The sequence below is a fragment of the Melozone crissalis genome, unplaced genomic scaffold (genome assembly GCF_028551555.1).
Source record: "Melozone crissalis strain CALT ecotype California unplaced genomic scaffold, PUWL_Pcris_2 ptg000041l_1, whole genome shotgun sequence".
Lineage (NCBI taxonomy): Eukaryota > Metazoa > Chordata > Aves > Passeriformes > Passerellidae > Melozone > Melozone crissalis.
Window position 1 is genome coordinate 4,651,845 of NW_026535819.1, and position 6,011 is coordinate 4,657,855.

Sequence of the window (6,011 nt, forward strand, 5' to 3'; positions counted from 1 at the left end):
AAAAACCAGAGGATGTGGGACAAGGATGCAAAGAGGCTGAGCTCAGCAGGAGCCCCTCCTGTGCTGCAGGAGGTGCAGAGACCTTAGGTCTCTGCAGATGCCTCCATGAGCCTCACACCATTCCTGCCCAGCCCCTGGGTGAGCATGGGGTGTGTGGGCTGGCAGGAAGGAGCTCCTGCCCCTGCCTGGGATGTGCATCTCACTTCAGCATGGAGCAGAGCCAGGCGGTGCCAGGGCTGGCAGGCGCTGCGGTGGGAGCACAGCCAGGGGGTTATTAATAACCTGCTGAGTCAGGGGGGGCTCTTGGGTTTCAGGATCACAAGACAGGCGCCGAGCAGCTCAGATGGATCTCCCTCATTCCTACTTTTTACATTGACAGGGACAACTGCTAAGATGGCCTCGTTCTCTCTGCAGGACAGCTCGGCCCCATCCTGACAGTCACTGCACCCAGCAGGGATCCAGGGTTTGGACTGGAGCTGCAGTGACCCCAAAAATACAAGTGCTGTCCTAAAGGAATTAAACAAAGAGGGCAGGGGCAGAGACACACAGGATTGATCAGCTATGGCAGGACATAGCAGCCATAACAGCCCTGTTCCTTATCAGTGTGAACAAATCACATAATGGAGAGAAAAATGAGTACCACAGGCCTCCCGTCCTGCTTCCCTGCAGGGTCCTCTCTGCAACACCCAAAAAGGCTGTGACTGAGGCTGGCATCTGCTCCTACCCAACAGGATGGAGCCAAGGACCTCATAAGATGCAAAGAAAATTTGGAGGATCTTACATTTCAGTGTCTGATTTCAAGAGTTTTGCAGGGAATGAAAAGCCTGAGGGGACAGGGCAGCTCTACAAGGTTGGGATGGGATCAGATCTCCCAGAAAGCACATTGTCCCACATTGCTGGCTGCCACAGCATCACCTGTGCTCCTGTTGAAGCTCTTGGCTGAGACAGGCTGAGCTCTCCTCTGGGGTGATTCCTTATGCATCACTATGGAAAAGTAGTCGGTGATGTGGAACAGATTAACTTTCAGATGCAGCAGCCCATGGTAGCAGTGTGCATTGCAGCTGAACAGCTTCTCTCTCTCACAAACACGGTCCAAGAGCAGACGGAGTGGCAAAGGACCATCCCTGGCTCTGAACCTGGCCCTCAGGGGTGCTGCCAGGGCAGGGGGTGCAGGAACCCCTCACACACACAAGCTGCTCCTATCAGGCTGGGATCTGGGCACTGCCAGAGCTCCTCAGCCCCACAACCACTGGTGTGAGGATTTCCCTGGCCCTGCTCCCCCTTCCCCATCCTGCCCACCCCTGGGTGTGCTGGAACACAGTTGCCTGTCAGGAGGAAGAGCACTCTGGCTCTTGCTGGCAGGGTGTTTCAGGCTGGCAACATCTCCAACAGCTATTTTTTCACCCAGGTCAGGACCAAAATAAGCCTCTCACCCATCCCCAGCAGCTGTTACAGACATCACCCCGGCCACGCCAGTGTTCCCTGGCCCCTCTCCTGTCACAGTGCTCAAATCCCAGCGCCTGCAATTGCTGTTGCTGTAGCTGCCACTTGCAGTGGCTGAAATAAGTGAAGTGCTGAAGCTCTGCTTGACTCCTGTGTCCCCAGAGAGGTCTCATTTCATTGTATCAGGCTGCCTGAGCCGCTGAGCCCCGTTCATTTCAATTAGCCCGCTAGCTCTCCAATCCTATTTACCTTTATGAATGTGTGAGCATCTTGCTGCTTCCCACAGCAGTGAGATTGAAGGGTGAGCGAGGAATCACACCCTGCATCCCTTGCAGGGCAGACTCACAGCAGTGTATTTCCTGCAGTGAGTAAACTGAGACACAGATAAAACCATATCCAAGGGACACAGCAAACCTCATTGAGTTGCAAGCAGCCTGCAGTGGTAACCCCCAGATTAGCCAGAAACTCAGTCTATACCTTTTAGTTCTAAATAAATATTTTACTTTTTAGGTGATGCATCTTTTGGCAGATAAAAGATAGAAGAGCCTGGAAAGGCTGTAGTCCCTCAAGTGTCCTTTTTGACTAAGTGGTCCCTCCCAGCAGGACCTGTCCTGAGGTCCATGTTCCCCACTTGGATTTTAACAATCATTAACCATCTCAACACATTCCAGCACTTAAATAGGCTCCTTGAGAGGGAGAGATAAGGTATCAGCTTTCCGGTTCATCTTGCCAGCCTGTCTGCAGCAGATAAGCATGTTGGGCAGCAGGAAAGAGGTTATCTAGAAAGGAAGCTGAGCAACGGTTGCTGTTATTGCAGGAGGCTTTGAAAAAAAAAGCCACCCCACCAGGAATCCCACAAGCCATACAAGCCCTTCCCGCTGGAACGTGATTGATGGTTGGAGTCCAGCTGTGCCTTCCTCCCGGGCTGGGAGGCATCTTCCCGTGGGGAGGGCAGAGCTGCCGGGTCAGCTGTCCCAGGGAAGGTCACATCTGAGGCAGGTGCTCAGAAACCTGTTGCTTTCCCTCTCTCCTGCCCTGCCCTGCTCTGAGGAACAGCAGCAGGAGGGGTTTGGATCAGTGTGTCCCTGCCACCCCTTCAGCACATCTTGAGTTTTTCTGGGCTGAGGAGTCTGCAAGAGGGAGCTTTTCTGCCCCAAAGTGAGGAAGTGCTGTTGTGGGTTGTGCATGGGGTCCCTGGAAACCAGCACTGATCACTGCAAGAGGGGAAAGGAGCTCCTGAGAATTCTCAGCTTTTCTTAACCTAAGTATCGCCTTGCTTTTTGTGATGGGAGAGGAGAAACAAGCCACGTTGGGAATGGAGGTTCATTTACCCCTAGTGAAAGATGTGCCTTTCCTTTGGATGAGTGCTTGTTCATTCATCCTCCTGCCTGTACTGTGCTTGCTTTTTTGCAGTTGCAGAAATGATGCATATCAGCTAGGAAAAAAAATAAAAAGGCAAAAAGCAGCCATTTCCACTCAAATTCCCAGACCCCCCCTCTGCCTTCTTGTTATCACCCAGGGACAAAAGACCCCTGATCACAGACATGGTTCAGGAAATGGCCTGAATCGGGGGTTGCAGAACAATTACTGGAGCAAATCCTGCCAGGAAGTGCTGTGAACCCATTCAGCCACCTTCTGCACCCTCTGGACCTGCCATGTCCCTCCTGCCTCCCCTTCCAAGGCATCCTCATGGCATCCCTCCACATGCTCCTACATTTTGCTGATTCCCATTAATCTGTGTTTTATATAACCCCTGGCTGGTGCTGGACACAGAGGAGAAGCATTACTGTGCTATTAATACACAACTCAAGGGGTAGGATTTAAAGCAAATAAAGCCCCCCACAGCCAGGAGAAGCAATCCATGACAAACCAGTGCTGGCAGCTCCAAGGTGCAAATTGCAATGGAGAGAGGGCACCCACACCCAGATACCAGAGGCTGATTCTTTAATCTCACTGCATTGAGTGTGTTTAACTGTTGCACACCTCCCTGGCTGGAAACAAACATCACCCAATGCCCAGAGCACTTTGGGCTCTGGGCAAGTGTTTCATGAACATCCATCATTTCAGTTCTCAGCTTCTGTTCCCATTGCTTTTCATTTAATTAATTTCTGCAGGTCTGGCTTACCAGCACTGATGGTCTTGCACAAAACTGGTCCTGGGAGAAGAGAGGAAATCAGAGAGAGTCCCAAGGGCGTGGGGATATTGGAGGGATGGGACTCAGGGCAATTTCTGAGGAATGGAAACCAGCTGCACCTGTTTGCAATTTGTTAGAAAAACTGGGATAGATCCCTCTGCAAAGCCCAAGTCCCATCCTCCACAGAAGCTCAGAGGAACCACAGTGTAAAGGGAAGAGCACTGGCATTTCCAATGGCCCTGAGCCCACAGGCTGGCCAGCAGCATCTGCTGCAGGGTTCCCACACGTGATCCCAGAGCTCTGGAGCCTCCTGGGAGCTTCAGCCAATTTGTTCCAACACTGCAATTAGCACTTCATATGGCCAGACTGTGAACAAAGGCTGTAATACCACCCAGCCTGCTAAGAACCAGGTATTTTTCAGGGAAAGTTCTTTTTTTGGAGAGATTGGGGCCCCCCCAGGCCATTGAGCATCTCCTCTCTGCAGCAGGGTTCAGGCACGGATCAGCCTCGCTCAGGCTGTGTGAGGTTAATGGATTTCAAGCGACTCCTGTGATTAACTTTTCCTAAATCTCCAATTCTTTCGTGCCTTCTATTTTTATAAAAAGAAAAGGGGAGGGAGGCGGTATTTACAAGGGATTTCACTCAAATAATGAAATAAATGTGATCAGCCGAGGGACCTTTAATCCGCTTTGACTCCTGTGTCCTGGGGAACCAACGAGCACCGAGATCTTTGCTGCTCCCAGCGAGGCACGGAATGAAACAGCCCCATCCCTGCCTGTCTGGGGGGCAGAGCCCCAGCAGCACCCCTAAATTGAGCAGACACAGGCACATCAGCCAGGCATTTGGGTCAACACCAGAGAAAAACACCTCTTTGGTCACCTGCTCCCACCTGCAGCATACCTGTCCATGTCTGCCTGAAGTGCAGTGTGCTGAGGCAAGAACTGGCTGCATCTCTGGTTCAGGTGACCAAAATCACACAAAAGGCATCATCTATGTTTGTGTACTTTCCTGTTGCAGCACCCTCTGGAATATATATGTGTGAAGGGGAGACACTGTCCCATTTCCTTAGGCTTTGCCCAATATATTAAACGTGTAGCCTGGAAATGACATGGTTAATTAGCACTTTAATTAAAAATCTTAACTGAAAACCATGCAGGTGATTCCCCCTAATTGGAATGAAACCTTAGTGCTTCAAAAGTGAGTTTGTGGCTGCCAGGGACGACCTGTAGGGTTTGGTGGTGCAGGGAGCAGTGTCAGGGCTGTGACAAGAGCTGGGGCTGCTGCACTGAGCTCCTGGGAGCCAGATAAACCCATGGGTCCCTTCACCCCCCTCAGAGACATCCTGGCTGAACAAAATGAGTGTGTTTGCCCAAGAAAACCCAGTTTCTGGGTTCTTAGAGCCACACCTGTGCTACTGCTGGGAGACCTTGTGTGACAGCCTTTCTAATTCTCCCCTCCATCCTCAAACCTGCCAACCCACCCTGCACCATCTCCCACAGGTTCCTCCCCTTCAGCTGCCTCATCCTGGCATGGACACAGACAAAGAGTGAGTCCTGGGGGACAGAGAGGACCCTGCCATGGCAGGGAGGGCAGCACAGCCCTGATGTGGGAAGGGATTTGTCCTGCCTTCATTCAGCACAGCCCCAGCCACAAATGTACAAAACAGCTTGTCAGGGAAAAAACACCAGCTTAGGTTGAGGAGAGGAGAACTGAACACCCCAGGCGTGATTGCCACATATGCCCGAAGATATAATCCAGATTTGCTACTTGCCCTGGCCCTGGAACCCTTTTTTTTTTTTTTAAATTTAATAAATTAAAATCTCTTTTTGCTGCTGCTGAGCATAATCAGCATTAGGGTAAGAGGAGGAGGGGCCTTTCACTGTCCCCTGCAGGATCACACACGAAATCATCACTACAGCAGCCTGGGACTCTCCCAGTGGAGTGCTGATGGCAGCAGTCCCCAGCCCACACACTGCACTTGTCTCCTCCTGGCCATTTTTATTTAATTAATCTCTTAGATGAACTGAAAGGCAGAAGATGCCATGGTCAGGACTTCTTCATTCCTTCTGGTTGGACAGGTCTTGGCTTGGAAGGACCTCCCACACCTCACAGGCTGAATTTGGGGATCTGAAGGTTCAGGCAAAACACTCACAATCCTGGACCATCCTGAAGGAGCTCAAACCATTTGGCTTTTTGTCTCCCCACACTGCCATGGTGAGCACGAGCACAGAGCAGCCCCAGTGTCCTGCTCCAGCTCCCAGGGACAGGGGACAGGCGCCCACCATCCCCTGCTGTTGCTATAGAGACAGAAGCTGCTTCTCTCCACAGCGATGCTGGTTGTTTCTGAGCAGTACCTTCAGCGTGGCAGGCAGGGAGAGAGGGATCAGCAACGTCTTGGCTTGCTGGGAGGGCAGCCATGGCTAAGGCAAGACTC